We start from the raw sequence: 17,174 nt of genomic DNA on the forward strand, positions 1-17,174 counted from the left end.
ATGCATTGAATATAGGGGATAAGGAGGCTGTCGGCGCTTTTGACCGATTCTAGCAGTGCCAGCCCCAGCGAGCTACGTAGGAATTAATATAACTTGATTCAATGAGCGCCTTGATCCCTCGGAGTTCTGCTGGCTGAGGAAGGATGCCTTCGGGAGGTGGAAAGTCAAGTCGGAGAGTCGGCAACCTTTCTTGATAAGGCCTGATTTCTGGTAAAAAGATTTCGTCTTCGGGAACTTCATTGCCTCGCCTACTCGAGCGGCTAAGCACACTTAAGAAGGTCAAGAAAGACACAATGAGATTGGCGTGAGAGGCTTAACTTGTCCACTTCAGTGGGAACTGCCCTTTCGGACAGAATGATAGACTCAGGAGTAAAAAAATACCAGTTTTCTTGCCTGTTACTTAGCGAACAAAACTAGGTCTCTGTTGCTTTTGCATCAATTTTTTTAGTTCGTGGCAAAAAGAACATTTTCTTAACTTTAACATGCCTTGTTTTAAGAGAATTTTGCACCGCTATAAATGTTGTGCTTTCTGTATTTTCTTATTCTTTCTAATCCAATCCTGTCGCTGCCCCATGCTGCGGGCTCGTTGAAGCAGCCAACACTATAAGCACAAGTACGCCTGTATGAGAGTAAAAAATAAGTAAGCTCTCCTTTAGCGCATTCCCTTTTATAAAAGAGACTGCTATAGAGGACTGCTTACTCTCTTTTCACTCCTTTGTGTTTAGTGTGTGCAGGAATATTTTTCTAGCATCCCGCTCTGCCAACCAACGGACTGAGAGTACAAGGCTGCAAATGAACCTATCTTTTAAATAGAACGGCTAACACGAACTAAAAGACATGTAAACATCAAGTATCGTGGAATCACGGTGTTCTTTTAGTATACTGGAGCCAACAATCGCCCTGTCACTTCTTCACTCGCCTCGAGAGCAAAATGCCTTAAGTGTTTTTGTGTGCGATGCGTTTACTTTATTTCTATGCATACAGCTTTTCTAGCGCCTGTCGCGGCTTTCAGAAATGACCGAAGTATGTTATCAGCTTTCATTTTCCGTTGAATCAACGGCTATCGTCATGACGTTGTGAATTACGAATCTGTTCATCGCTCTGTGGCCGCATTCTGGCAAAGCGGTTGAAATGCAGTTCAACCACCTCGTCATAACAAATTTAAAGGAGGCCTGCGATTTCTTCAATTTAGCCGTCGCTTCATTACAGCCGTGGGTGACCTTGTCCGCACCTGTCGCCTAATAACTGGATTATCAGAACAACATCAAGTTGCGTTCACTGTTGAGAAGACGTTTAAAGTCCCGGCGGTGTAAGGGGACTGTGTGGGATGCCGTAGAGGGAGACTCCATATTAATTTCTACCATATGGGGCTCCACAACACGCACCGACAACACACAGCACATACGCAGTTTATTTGTTTCTCTTCTCTTCACCTCGTTCTAAATGTGGCCGCTGTATATGGCAGGTACTAGACCTTGCGACCTTGGGTTCAGAAGCTGTACGGAAACGCCACTGATTCTTTAGCGAAAATGCACTTCCGCAGAAGAGACTAAATCACAATGCGAAGCTCCAACAACAGCTGAAAAGGAAGGAGGAATGGGAGGGGGGGCATCCGCAGCGCAAATATTAGAACACGGGTGATTCGGATCTGGTCGAAAACATATAGCGCAGTGGTGTTGCTGTCCCCCACCATCCAATCTTCTGGCCGGCCGCCTTGTGTGCGCAGAGATTAGGCACGCGCGCCACAGGTGATCTGCGCTGACTGTCCGGCGCGGCTAATCTTCCGTGCCAAATAGGCTTTCGGCAACCAGCCCTTCCATCGTGACTGCGGACAGCACTTACGAATCCAACGGCTGCGAGAGTCCCGCTTGCTGGTGAGTGCACTTGTCGGACGTACTACGTTACCCGTTAGTGCGTTTGCCATAGTACAGGCCTTAGCGTTAATGGGCACGGTGACAGCTGACGCCTCTATGCGCGGCTGGGTTCAGCAACAACAGTGAAGATAGGCAAGCTCGTCGTCTCGGGCTCCTTCCGGAGCTTTATTAGCGCCGCAATAGTGAAAGGCTATCGCTCAGAGCGTTTGCATTATTTATTGCGGCAGTTCCTGTGTTGGAGAGTCGATAAAAGGCAAGCAGTGCTAGTCAGTAGGTCTCCTTAATGAGGAGTGCGCGCATGTGAACTTGCTTAAGGCGCACTTGAAACATTGCACTTCTCACACCCTCTACTTCTTTCAGGTTTTACTCTTCATAACTTAGACCCTCAACCCTGGATCGCGGGATAAAATCCCGACAGCGTGTGCTGTGCGATGTCAGTGCACGTTAATGATCCCCAGGTGGTCGAAATTATTCCGGAGCCCTCCACTACGGCACCTGTCTCTTCCTTTCTTCTTTCACTCCCTCCTTTATCCCTTCCCTTACGGCGCGGTTCAGGTGTCCAACGATATATGAGACAGATACTGCGCCATTTCCTTTCCCCCAAAAAACCAATTATTATTATTAATCCCGACAGCGGCGGGCTTATATCGATCGAGCATGTGCAAGACAACCGGAGTGCTATGCGGTGTCAGCCCATGTTAACTATCCTAAGATGGCCGTCGAAATTAATCCGGAGCCCTACACTATGGCGTCCCTCGTAGCCTCACGTATAGCTTCGAACGCTAAACACGCATAACTATAACAGTTTTCATTGATTAAAGGGTGTCAAGACTGCTTATGTCGCTATTCGACGGTTTGCCTGTAAGGTAAGATTGAGGTCAACGTTGGCTTTAAAGCACCGGTAAATACTTCCTGCACTCCTTTAATTCTTCCACAGTATGAGCCGTCAAAAGAACTTTCTCCGGTTCTCCGGGGTAAAGTGCGCCGTTGTGATTTGCGCCGAAGCCGCCTGGAAGCCGTGTAGAAATTTTGGCAGTTCCTCTATTGATAACTGCTCGCATCAGTTTGCGATGGACCAGCAAAAAGGACGCAGCAAGCGTTTTCAAGCGCCTGCATCCCTACTTGAAGCAAAGACTACGGCTTTCTGGCTAGCATCGTGCGTACTGTACCTTCTATTTCATAGCCAATTTACGAACAAGCGCGAAGGCGTAAACCAGAACAGGCACACGTCGCTTGCTCGCCACTGCACCAAGAATCATACCGCAATAGCCCTGATGCTACTGCCACAGCCAGTGAAACATAAGTACCAACTCGCCCAGCAACTGATTTTAAGATTTGAAACATACTTGCTGGCCCACATGTACACTGAGTTCCGGAGACAAAACATGTGCATGCATTGCACCCTCGAACTTAGGCTGCTTGTTTAACTTGCCATGAATAAATTGTGCACAGCTATATCTTCCCGTTGCTTTACTAATTTAAGCATGTTATGTGTTATACGTAATACCGAACGATGCTAGAAACCCTACAAGCAATGCACCCCGAACAGGCACTGTGGTGTAGAACTCTCGCCCTCATTGAACCACACCAAGCGGCATCAACTCTTCGCTCAGTTCTTCGTATCTTGACGCAGTTGCTGCTAGTTCTTTTAATCGGGGCACCTAAAGGTTCCTACTTTTCTGTTTTCTTGTTGGAACTTTGCGTGCTTTCTTTCTTCGGCCCGTTTATGTCTGGTGTACTCGTGTAATGCGTACCACCCCTCTACTGCCGCTCTTCGCTCCGCCTGGGGGCGTTCGCAGCCGCTCCATTCCTCACGCTGCGCTAACGTCGAGAACAATGTGCCGATAGTAGCAGCGAGACCTGTTTTTTTCCCCTCCAGACAATTTATTCTCGTAGACGCGTGCGTATTTGCTTCGGGGAAGCAGCCCCCTTCTAACAGACGGGCGCGCGCATGTCTGTGTGTTCTTTCGCCGGGTCGTGTGGGAATGAACGCGACGCCCGATGCCTTGCGGCGAATTTTCATCCCGGCGCCTCTGCGCCGCACCGGGCTTACTTATCTCCTCGATCTCCTGCAACGCTGATCGCACGCCTCCCCTCGGGCCGAATTTCCTCCGTTCGTAGTCAAAAAGAAAAGATATATTCGCGGAAGGAAAAACTAGTGGGCCATCGCACACAGTTCTTCGTTGAAATGCAACGTGTGTCTCATGAAGGCAACTTGTGCCGGGAGTGCCGAAAAAGCTGTGCTCTTGAGCTTGAGCGGGCTGCTGTAGATGGGCGCCGCCTAACAAATGGTAACAGTCATGCTCTGTATAATGTTAGGTTAGGATACAGAATATGTCTAGAACAAGGACTGAACAGTTCCTTGCCGAAACTTGACCAAAAAAACATACATACCAATACACCGTTTAGTTCTCAGGACGAATGGCCAAGTTCTATGTAATAAGCCCTGCAGACGACGACAGCAAATGCAGGGTAAGCCGAAGCATGGCAATGTTTTAAGGGAACGGGCGTTTTCTTCTGTTCTACGGTGTTGTCTGAGGGCCAATTTAGAGAGTTTACGGCATTCGTTATTTCGTAGGACTCAACCCGAGTCGGGTTCCATGAAAAAGAAAAGCCAGGCGGCACGTCATCAGGTAATGTGTTTCGAAACTACCGGGTTGAGGCGTTGCCACTCTCCTTCAGGAGAAAGCATGGTAAATCCCTTTCCCAGTGCACACCTACACAAGTGTTTGTTACTGAAACACTGTTCATCTTCAAAGTAGCGACAATCTCCTTCCTTCAGCTGTTTTGCTCCCGAGTTTCCCTCGGATTTCACTGTCCCACCTGTGGTTGGTGGTGGTGAAAACATTTATGTAATCATAGAGAGGGGTGTTGGGGGTTGTGCCCTTACAACCACTAGGTGGGATGCCTAGTCAGGCGCCCCATTGGAGGTTTCCGCAGCCCGAGCGCGCTGCGTTAAGGCCATTTGGGCCTCGAGGGTGCAGCAGCCGGACAGGGTCGCCTCCCAGTCCTCTCGGGTGGGGTTTGGGATAGGGGGTAATGATTGGTTCTGCCGGCAGGCCCACACCATGTAGTAGGTGTCAGACACCTCCCCACAGTGTGAGCACCGCCCGTCGAATTGAGGATCGAAATGCCTTAGAGTTGCCGGGCACAGCATCGTGTTAGTGAGCAGGCACAGAAGTACCAGCTCGTTGGCCTTCCCCAGCCCTTTGCACGGGGCGGGAAGAGTTTGATGCGTGGATTTGTAATAATCGCATATTTCCTTAAATGTGTAAACCGGATTGAAATCGGAGTCCTGGTCAGCGTCGGGTCCCGTGGGAAATGCCTGTAGAGAGAGCGCGTGGGCGGCGGCGTCAGCTGCTTCGTTTCCGCGGAGGCCTTGGTGACGTGGAGCGCAAACGAGAGATCGGTGCGCAGGATCTGAGTCTAGGCTGCAATTTTGGTAGATGCGATAAGCCAAGGGAGTAGCCCACCCTTGCTCGACGTTTCGACAAGCCCCTCGCGAGTCGGTGATTATGTATTTGGAGGAGGAGTCGGAGGCTGCCAGGGCGATGGCAACCTCTTCTGCGTGAATTGCTGATCCCTACCTGTGGGCGTGCTGCGCACGGCACACTTTTTACTTACCTACGCGTGAGAGACGCCGTGGGTGAGTGACGACTTGTTCTGGCTTTTGAAAGTGTTCTGTTAAAACCTAACGCATGCAGACACAATGATAACTTTAGAAATGTCACAAATGTTAGAAGCCCGTGCGCTGTGTGACGTCAGTGCACGTCAAAAAACCTCAGGTGGCTGAAATTTACCGGAGCCCTCCACCACGGCGTGCCTAATAGCCTGACTCGCTTTGGGACGCTAAACCTCGCGCACATGCAGCAAAAACACAAACAAACTAAATTTGTCTATAGTGGTAGCATGCTGATAAAAACGAAGCGACGAACGAGCAGACACGTTCTCAACGGCAGACAAACTTTTGCGATCAGCATCATTTTCAGACATACGGACCGGACAACAAGACTTTATATATAAAGAACACTGTGGCGTAATCAGTCCTGCACCGAACAGTAGACATTAACCGACGGCCGAAGACATTAAACAATTTTGGGAATCTTTTGAATATTTGTGTGTCGACGATAAACGGCCTTATTCCAACTTGCCATTTAGTCAGTCTGTGAAGCAAAAGCGCCTGGTTTCGAGTGGTCTCATTTCCCACTCAGGATCAGCAAGAAAACGCTGGAGGAAAGACCACGCGATTACTGAACAGTGACAGAATGTAATAAAAAAAGCCTTTAATTATCCGCAAAAAAAGGAATTGTTCATCAAGCCTTTTTACGCAAAATAGCATGTTTAATAATGCCACACTGCTCACATTCTGCAAGCGCCGCCATGCGGCCGAGCGGCATGACTGGGCTCCTGTGGGAGCGAGGGAGACGACGCTCCCGCTCGAAAGCGCGCTGCTGGTCGTCTTGGCCATCCCATTAAAAGCCCCTTTTGTGTCACCCTACATTTTTCGGTGACAATATAGCTTCGGTAATTATGAAGCTACACAGATGTACCAAATGAACGAATGTATGCAAGAGACTTGTTAAAGGGTCTATGCAATGAATTAAAAGTCGCTTGTAATATGTTTTCAATGCTTAGAAATGATGCTAAGGAGCATTTACACTAAGTATGAGTCTTCGGAACTGAGCCGGCAATTATCAATTTTTATAAACCGTGTTTTTCAAAACTCGCGGGCCGATTGGTGTTCTCGTAGTGACGAATTTTGCAAATAAAATCGTGAAAATAGACGTCACTAGCTCTGTGGCGTTGACAGGCCACCGCACGCTGTCATTCGCTGGAGCCACGGCAGCCACGACGTCATGGGCACACTTCCGGTAGCCGTGAAAGTAGTCTGCTCGTGCCGCCGCGCGAGCCCCTCGGGAAAGCGCGAGCCAGGGCATTGCCTTCGCGCATATGGTTTCAATTTACCCCTGCCGCCTCTTTATCCCGGGAGGTCCGGAGCCACCCGCAATGTCTTTTTCGTCCGCAACAACAGACGACAAGCCAAAGAATCCGACGCGCGCCGCAATCAAGAAAGGCGAAGAGATACCGCGGAGACGCTGCCGATGCTGCTGCTGGGGCGCTGGATGCGACAACCGGAAGTTGCAAACCGAAAGTCAGCGGATGAAGTGTTCATAGGCGGTGCCCAGTCCCAGAGCTGTTTTCTTTATTTTTTTCTGGTGCTCCTCGTGTACGAGTTGAGGGGGAAGAGGAGGAGTGTAATTTTTAATCGTCTATATCTTGGTTGTTATTGGATGCTAGCTCAAAAATTCGTGCGCTGCGGTGACGAGTGATCGAATGCCAATCTCACGTCGGCTTTATGTAACCTCAATTAAATTTATTGCATAGTCCCTTTAAACTAGCACACGAAGATGTATGCAGGCAATGCACACGACGGGAAAAATCACAACATTAGCAGAAACCAATTTTTCACAGCCATATTTAACCGATCCTGCATATAGTAATGTGTACACGCCGTCACCGAATCTGGGGTGTGGCCGTGCCCATACCAGTGCCTTTGCTTCTACATTTACCTTTTTTTTAGTGAGAGTAATCGGACAGGCATATTTTCTGGCGGGTCTGCGTAGAGATTCTCCCGAAACCCTCAAAATCTTTTTAACACATAATGGAAGGTGGTGGGTTAAAGCAGAACACAAAATAAATTGCGCATATAACAGTTCTAATCCAAAACATTGAATTTGCTTCAGTGATGAATAACGCGTAGAGATAATTTTGAGCTGGAAGGACATGTCACAAGAAACAGCGAGGGCGGAACCGAGAAACGCGCCCTAAGGGTTGAGGTGCGCATTCTGGGGTCACTCTTTTATAAAACATGTAATATAAAACCATGAACAGTCATTAAGGCAATTTTGATTACATCTAGTGATGAACAGCAATAAATGTTTCGACAGATAATAGCGAGCATCGAATTCTCGAATCGAATTTATATGGGGCAGCCGATCAACTAGGTTTTCCGTAAAGCAGACTGGCTATTAGTGCATCTGAGCCTCACATTCATGGCGTGAGGACTGTTAAGCTGAGGTGTTAATACGCCATGTCTGTATTTTTTGCAGTGGAGTAATTGTGTTTTTTTATTTCATGGTGGTTTAACGCCCCAAAGCGACTCAGGCTATGGGGGACGCCATAGTGGAGGGCTCCGGATAATTTCGACTACACGGGGTTCTTTAACATGCACTGACATCGAACAGTACAGGGCTTACATCATTTCGCCTCCATCGAAATGCGACCGCCGCGGCCGGGATCGAACAAGTGTCCCACCGGACAGCAGCTGAATACCCTAACCACTGAGCCACCGGAGCGCCTTTATGTTTTTTGGTTGCGCGACAGCAATGTTCTGTCGGCATTTTGTACCCACGCTGATGTTGCAGTCGTGGACAAGCTAACCTGAAACCGCAGCAGTGGCCCAGTAGTTTGAGCATCCGCCTAGCTTGCAGAAGGAACGGAGTTCAACCCTTTGTGCTGCCGGATAATCACCGATGAAACAATGGGTACACGCTACCCCATGGCCGGGAGCTTGACTGATATGGGATGAAATGCTTTGGAAATAGGCCTTCTTACCTCACATTTTGTAGACTAAAATGCTTATTGTGCCATGGTGCTCTTTGGCAAAAGCTGCCATTGCGCCAGTAAAATGCATCATCATCATCAAGCTAACCTAAAATGACGAAGTGAATATCAAAACCGGCCGGTGGCGCCGTAAACCGGAGAGAACATGAATTAATAGCGACGCAGACACCGGCTTGAGAATGAAGAAAGGTACTGATGTATTGCTGTAATCCGTATTAGACGACCCGATGCGAGTGTTGTTTTTTGGAGCCTTATTTTACCATTCGTACGATTAGAGCCTGAGTCCTTTCTACCATCGCAAACCTTTTGTTTTGCTTCTGTCCCTTAGTGCCGTACACGGGAGGGGGCGCACCCAGCAATCTCACGTGTTTATTTCTTTCTTGGTTCATGTTCTCTTGGCTGCATGGAGTCATCAGAAGTCTCTAGTCATTGCTTCGTCATTTCAGGCTAGACTCTCCACCATTCATAACTACCCATAAACTCACAAAACAATCACTGCTTCTACTACTAGCGGGATGGGTGCGAGGATAGGTCATCCATGTTTTACAGGAGAGCTTGGAGGAATACGTGAAGAAGAAGAAGAAGGAGTAGCAGTAGCAAATGAATATGATAGTTTCCAGTTCTATATACTTCCATTAGCGGTAAGCGAGACGCAGTTCTGCAATACCTGCTCCGAAGGTTGCGCATATGTCTCTGCAAATGCTTCTAACTGTGGGGCGTTGTCGACCCTCCATACATACAAGCTTGGCATGACTTCTGCTGGAAATTGGAACGTGTCCCTCGTCAGCGCTGTCCCTCGTCAGCTGAGGAACGTGTCCCTCGTCAGCTGAGGACGATTCAGGCACGAACGCATCGGCCCGACGCTCATCCTACTTTTCGTATTACAGCTGGCCCGGCTGTCTGGATCACCGTCGCGGCTTCCCGGTTCGCCAACACGTGCCAACGATTGCCAACGCAACTTGCTGGCTTTTACTAACTTCGTCACACCGGGCCCAGTGGTTACTGCGTCGGCGCATGTGCGCATACTCCAGCTCTCCGACTGTGGCGCACTGATGCAGCGGGGCGTATAAAAGCTGAACTCCTGACCCTGGACGAAGCATTGCTGAGGACGATTCAGGCACGAACGCATCGGCCCGACGCTCATCCTACTTTTCGTATTACAGGTCTGTAATACTCTTTACTTGTACATACATTTTGTAGTTTGTGCCTGGGTCGTCCTAAAGCAATGAGTGATGATGAAGGGTCCGGTACCGCGTCTAACAGGAAAGAAAAGAGAGAAAAGCTATTCGACAAGGCTCCAACTACTGTGAAAGAAGTTGGAAGTTTTCTTGTGAAGCTTAACAGCAAGTTGGAAGCCTTGGGAAGTAACCTGAACCATGAGCTTGGCACCCTGCGGGGATCAGTCGAATTTATGAATGAAAGTTTTGAAGAATTTAAGAAAGAACTGGCCGAGGCACGTCGGGAGATAAGCGAGCTTAAGGAAGAGCAGAAGTATCTAAAGCATGAAAACAGTGAACTTTCGAAACAGCTGCAGCGTACTAGAGCAGAGCTAACTGAACTTCAGCAGTACAGTCGCAGAAATAACCTTAAGTTAAAAGGCATCCCTACTACTGACAGCGAGTCACTGACAGGCATTGTCTCCGCTCTTGCCACGAAGGTGGGAGCGGAAATAACGGTGAACGATATTGACCTCGTGCATCGAGTGCCAACAAAAGACAGGAACAAATCGAATATCATCGTTAAGTTCAGGTCAAGTGATGCCCGTGATAAACTGCTCGAATCGGCAAAAAAAACTCGCTTAATCACATCGGACCTTGGCATTTCTGGATCAACATCCGTGTTCGTAAACGAACATCTTTGCCCAGAGTATAAAGTGTTGCTTGCTAGGGCTATAGCGGCGAAGAAACTTCACAACTGGAAGTATGCATGGGTATCCCGTGGCCGGATCTTGGCGCGAAAAGCAGACAACTCGGACGTGATCCGAATTTCTACAGAGGCCGACCTCGGCCTTATAGTCTAGTTCATTCAAAATGCTGACTGTGCGAACCACTCATAAATTTCTCACGTTAAATGAATCACGCACCATACTGCATTGCAATGTAAGGAGCGTAGCTAGAAATTTTGACGGCCTTTGTACGTTTCTAGCAGAGCACAGCTTTCTTTACGATGTTATAGCCATTACAGAAACCTGGCTGATGCCCGGTGAAAGCTATAACATTCCCAATTATGTATTTCTGTCCCGTCCCCGCATTTCGAACAATCGAAAAGGAGGGGTAGGTTTGTGCATTAAAAAGACCCTTGTACACTGCGACTATCCGTATCTTAACGCATCCGTCAGTAGCAGTTCGGAATTTCTATTTGTTGAACTTGAGGGTGTCATCGTTGGTGTTGTTTATAGAGCCCCCCACACAGATCGTAGTAAGTTTGTGAATGATCTTGAATCTGTTTTTATACACGTAACCGATAAGAACAAAAAGCAATCATCGTCGGCGATACTAATATTGATACTTTAGGTGCCAACCAAAGCGAATACACTGACCTGTTATTTTCATATGGATTTACGAATCTTATCTCTACTCCGACCCGAATCGCAGGTTCCAGCTCGACATGCCTCGACCATGTGATATGCAATTTCGTGCCACCTAGTTATTTGGCTGGGGCATATGATACAGCAGTGGCAGATCACTTCGCGATTGCCTTCTTATACCGCGTAGACGTTAGAGATAGCCGTAGAACTTCTGACAGCACATGCGAGCTTAGGAAGAAAATTGACTATCAAAAATGCGCACTCAGGCTCTCTGAAATGAGCTTTGCAGACCTCGCCGATATGATGCCAATGAACACTGCTGCAGCCTTGTCGATAGAATCAAAGCTGTGATAAATGATTGTAGTTTTACGCAGAAAAAAACGTACTATACACATCCAGTGTGCCCTTGGATGACAGCAGCTGTGCTAAATATGATAAAAACGCGCGACCACTGGCACACCAAAATGAAACAAAACAGAGGGAACGCATATTATAGTGCTCAGTATAAGATTCATAGAAATAAAGCTGTTGCTACCATGCGTGTACAGAAGAAGCTATATTTTAGTAACCAAATAAACGCATGCGCCGGCAATTCTAAGAAACTCTGGGCTACAGTGAACTCGATAATTCAGCCTACTCCATCAAACCGAATACTTCCTGACCTGGCCCTTTCCCCAGATAAACACCTGCTATCAGATCAGTTTAACGATCATTTCTGCTCAGTGGGTGCTGATTTACGTTTAAGTATGGGTCTCACAGACAAACCTTCTCTGCCTGAGTATCTTGAAAAGACCTTCGATTTTATAGAAATAAGCAGTGACGAAGTAATGAGTGCACTTAATTCAATGGATGCTACTAAGGCCACGGGTCTCGATGGTATTCCGGTTTCCATAATTAAAAACAACAGTGGCGTCCTAGCTGCCGCCTTAGCATCTTTATTTAATAAAGCGTTTCTGTCCGGCATCTATCCTGATATATTGAAGCTCGCCAAGGTAGTCCCTATCTACAAAAGTGGGAATCCTAATGAACTCGGAAACTATAGGCCGATCTCAATCCTTAGCTGTATCAACACTCTGTTTGAAAAACTATTGGCTAAAAGATTTACGCAATTCCTGACAAAAAATGCAATTCTGTCAACGTCCCAACATGGTTTTCAGAAATTTAGATCGACCACCACGGCTGTGCTTTCTATAACTGACTCAATTAATGAAGCACTCAATAATAACAATATTTCTGTTGGTGTATTCCTGGATATTAAGAAGGCATTCGACACTGTGGATCTCGATATTTTATGCAAGAAACTAGAACGATATGGGTTCAGAGGTGTATCACTCGATTTCTTTAGAAGCTATTTAACTGGGCGACGGCAGTGTGTTATTATTGACGAACACGCGTCAAGTTCGCGTTCTATTTCCGTAGGTGTTCCGCAGGGCTCAGTACTGGGGCCTATACTTTTTACACTTTACATAAACAACTTACCCGATTGCCTAATAAATACCCGTGCCATTATGTACGCCGAAGACACTTCATTGTCGGTGACCGCTAATTCCGTTGAAACAGCCACGCATACTTTAAACTCAGAACTTCAGAGAGTCAATAAATGGTTTTTAACAAATAGACTCACTTTGAACATAGGCAAGAGTAAATATATTATATTTGCATCCTTTTATAAAAAATACCAGAATACCTGCTCCGCAATAACGATAGGAGAAAAAGAAATTGAAGAAGTTAAGACTATTCAGTACTTGGGTGTAACCTTAGACGCTGCATTAAACTGGAAACCGCATATCGAAAAATTGCGTAGCAAACTATCTTATGCATGTTTCGTTCTGGCCAAAGCTCGGCGACATTTCGAAATACACGCACTAAAAACAATATAATTTAGCTTCTTTCAGTCCCAATTAACTTGCTGTATAGAATCATGGAGGTTCACTTACATCACTTACATTGAACCTGTTTTACGCCTGCAGAAGCGGGCACTGAGAATAATGACTTGCACAACACCATATACGCCTTCTCGCCCTTTGTTTTTTAGACTCCAAATAATGCCGGCATTGCAGCTTCGAGATTTTCGCGTTGCACTACTCGTACTAAGAGTCCTCTCCGGCACCTCCCCCTTTCCTTTGAACACATTCCATAGAGCCGCAACTAACAGCCGTTCAGCAGCACAGGGAAGATTTCTGGTTCCTACATCACGCAATGACTATGATCAGCGCCGCTTCGAGTATCAAGGGGTAAAAACTTGGAATAAAATCCCCTGTGCAGTCTTTGCAACGTCCAATCCTTATATTTCACTAAAGACCTTTTTTCTGTCACAAATAATTACCTGATTTACAATGCAAATCGCTAAGTGATTGTCTCTTATTATTCTCTGTAGTGTCTATGTTGGGTTTGCCATTCATATGTCATTGAATAATCACTTCTAAGGCAACTCCGTTTATTTTGTATAAAAAATGCTGTTCCTGTCTACATATGTTTTTCTGTCATGAGCCCTCTTGTATTTCTGTAATTTGAACCATCTTGCTTGTACGCTTTGCATTTTTCCACCATTCTTATGTGTATTATTTTGGCATGCAGTAGAAATCATTTGCCCTCACTAATCTCTTTGCTTTTATTGCATGGATCCATAACTAGCCTTTGGCTAAGGATCCAGACAGTGATGTTATGTACTGTACTGAAGAAATGATAATAAAAAGAATTGAATTGAATTAAAAGTGGCATAAGGGTAGCGTAGCTGAAGTAGAGTAGAGGCATATTGTTCGAGTGATATAAAGCACAATAAAACAAATGAATTAAAGAACGCGTCGATACAAGAAGGGGTATTATAGTTTTCTGAGCGAATAGCAAAAGAACTATTTGCTAAATAAATGCAATAATCAATATATCAGAGTTGAAAGCAATAATGCGACGACGTCGAAGACATACAAGAGTTCGATGTCCAAACCAAAATTCATGTGTAGGTGGTGAAAAGAAAATGACCGAAATTCATGTAATACCGTGTGAAATATAAACGTATGAGTTAAGTATAAGTGTAAATAAAATCAAGGATTTCGCGGTTTTATTAATTAATGTTTTCCTAAAGAAAATCAAAATTTTTCCAGCCAGCTAAGTAACTTGAGCCGCGCTTAAAGTGGGAGCGGAGTCATTTGAAGATTGAATGCGGAACAGTGCTGCGAGAAAGCACGAGTGTACTCTTAATGCGTGCAGGACAGTTCGTGCCGGATTCTGCTCAAAATCACCCAATCTGCTGAGGTCGGTGGACGCGATGAACACGCACACGAACTTGCACGATGCATAGGCCAGTGTCTGCAAGAGAGTCAGAAGGCTACTTTTCAGCCCGCGCATGTGTGCACGTCAGCAAAACTTGAGTCCACACGCCAGCGTTCGGAAATTTCACCCTTGCGTGCCTGCGGTGGGAACGACAAAAGTGAGCTTGGCGCACATGTTGCCGTTAAATTTTGATGTTTTATTTTTCATCTTGTTCGTTCCTCGGTTCAACGACTGTTGCGGAGTGACCCACGTGCAGCTCTTTACCCAGAGAGCCGTAGGACGAATGTTTAGAACTTCGGAATTCCTTCTTTGTCTACCTTTCCACACGAAAGGCCAATACCACCGTGGTTCTCTACAATATTTTGGGTTGGGTATTTTCAAGTTCTGATCGAAAGCGGTTGAAATTGGAAATCGACTTGAAGGGACAGCGAAAGGGTCACACGACGATGACAAAAAACGGCAACACGAGGCTGGATTGATGAACAGAGTGAAAGAAAAATAAGAAATGCTTGGCGCACGGTTTTCCGTTTCGGAACAAGGAAAACTGCGGCAGAAAATTAACGAAGGAAAATGCGGAGTTTTGGCTTCCGGGAAGGAAATGCGGAAAAGAGCTGTTCTGTTTAGGGTAGGGTAGACAGGCTTAGAAAATTTAAAAAAAAAACTGCGAGCAGCAACAAACCTTTCGTAAATTGAAAACGAGAGCACGAAAAAGAAGGCACGCAGTGAATGCTTCCCGGTCCTGAAATAGTTCATGACCGCGAGCTAGAGGACACTGGTATTCCTAAGGCGAAAACATGGAAGAAAGGCGTTCTTTTCTTCCAAATTATTTCTTTTTCCTTTCAGGACTCTTTTAAAGCTTTGTCCAGGCTACTTTCAATGCTGGATAATTGTAGTATCAATTATTTTTGTCAAATAATGAAAGCTAGTAAATGCAAAGGCAGTTCTCTTTTTTTCAAGCATTTCAGCGGGTAAGTCGTAGAGAATTTGAAGGGGACCTGAGGAGCGATGTGTACCACTGGAATGGTGAAAAATAGTTTTGCAAATAACAGAGAAAAATGAGGAGCAGAAATTGAAAGAAGACGACGCGATTGTCGAGCTGTCCTTTTAGAGTATCGGTGCCATAGCAACTAACACTGAACGACTGGGAAAAAAGCAATACAAAGCTATGACACACACACTTTATGGTGTGGTTGTGGGACTGGCTTTCTAGGTTCTGTGATGCATTGGGCCACTAGCTACACTCAGTGCCAGCGTTATAAGTTATAAGCCTACCAGCGCTGCTCCAGGTCAGCTTCGCGGGTGGCACCACCTCGAGTACCATTAGGGAAAGTAGGCATTGGCCTTTTTGTCCCATTGCACAGATCCTGTACAGAGAACAGGTCGATTGTTGTTTGTGTTGGCTGTTTGATCATGTATTGTGAGACGGCTATTCTGTCCTCGGTTACCGCATATGAGGTGCCCATTTTCATCCTCCGATTCCTTTTTATCCTCCACGAGCATCCACCAGTGGTCATTAGCGACCGATGTCACCCTTTAACTGCCGACATCGGGGAACAGTTTATTCGTTACTGAGCTTCCCCCCTTTCGACGTTCTACTTCATATTATGCACAAAGCAACTGTGGCAGCGAGCGCAAAAACAAAATATAAGCAATATGTCCTCAATGTACGTTGACTTCGATCACAAGAACTGAGGCCGCTTCTTCCCGTTGTTTACCTACGCTTTCAACACTGCACGACACGAGTCCACAGGTTCAACGCCATCTTCCCTTCTCTATGCTCATCCCTCTCTCTGTCTACACCCTAGACACCATTCTCTCCTTTGCTGGGGATACTCATAAAGTTGCATCCCTAGACGCAACCCTTTCAAATGTTGATAAAACCTGCCGAATCCGCTGGCTTCGCGATCTAGCCTCCCAAAATCGATCTAAAAGGCAGAGTATCGCCCACGTCACCCCGTCAGTTACGTCTTTGGATAGTTGATCTTTTTATGGTGGCCTATGAAAAACAGTTCCTCTCAGACAGAAAATGCTGCACCACTACAATGAACCTTATGCCAATTTTAACCATATCAGCGAGCTTAATTAACGAACAGCTCGTTTCACGGCACACGGCTGTCCTTCAGCCTAAACATAAGTTTTCCTCGTTTCGCGTTTGAAGCCCTGTTATTCCCGTAACACTATTTGACCTCTCTGAGAGTCTTTGTCAACGAAGGAAGAAAGTGCGACGCCCATAAAGATGTTGTGCCCAGCATGCTGAAGACAAAGGAAACATCGTAGCGTTCAGCTCAAACTCGGCCATCTTCTGCATCCTTGGAGTAGCAAAGACTGGCGCTCGCGCAGACTAGAGGTCTCTATCACGCGTTTACGTTGCCGGGTTCCCCTTCTAAATTTCTACCTTCACAGATATGGCCAGGCGGTTTCCCCATTGTGCCCTTTTGGGCTGAACCTGAGACAATAGATCACTCCCTGCTGTTCTGCCTCCGATTTTCTCATTTGAAAAAGCGTCTTTTGCAAATTCAGTTTCATCAACCGCGCTTGCCTGTGTCCTCTGCGGTTGCTCTTTCCATTGGCGCTTCTTTGCTGGGACGAAGCGACAGGAGTGTGCGCTCTGCTGTGCAATAATTCCTTCAAAAAACGCAGCGAGTCCCATTCTAATTTCTTTTTCCCGCTCTCAGTCAGTACGACATTGAAACACTACAGGCATTGTATACTATTATGCACATTAAGCCATTGTCCCGTCTTCGATCTCCAAGTTAACAGGACCCCTTTCCTTGCGTCTTCCAATCTATCAGCCTACATTCTATTACTACTCCTTTTCCCATCAAGACTTTCCTGTATCCAGCAATTAATCGCCTGTCTCTTGGCCACTCCGACGACCG

Source organism: Amblyomma americanum, chromosome 3, assembly GCF_052857255.1.
Source record: "Amblyomma americanum isolate KBUSLIRL-KWMA chromosome 3, ASM5285725v1, whole genome shotgun sequence".
NCBI classification, from domain to species: domain Eukaryota; kingdom Metazoa; phylum Arthropoda; class Arachnida; order Ixodida; family Ixodidae; genus Amblyomma; species Amblyomma americanum.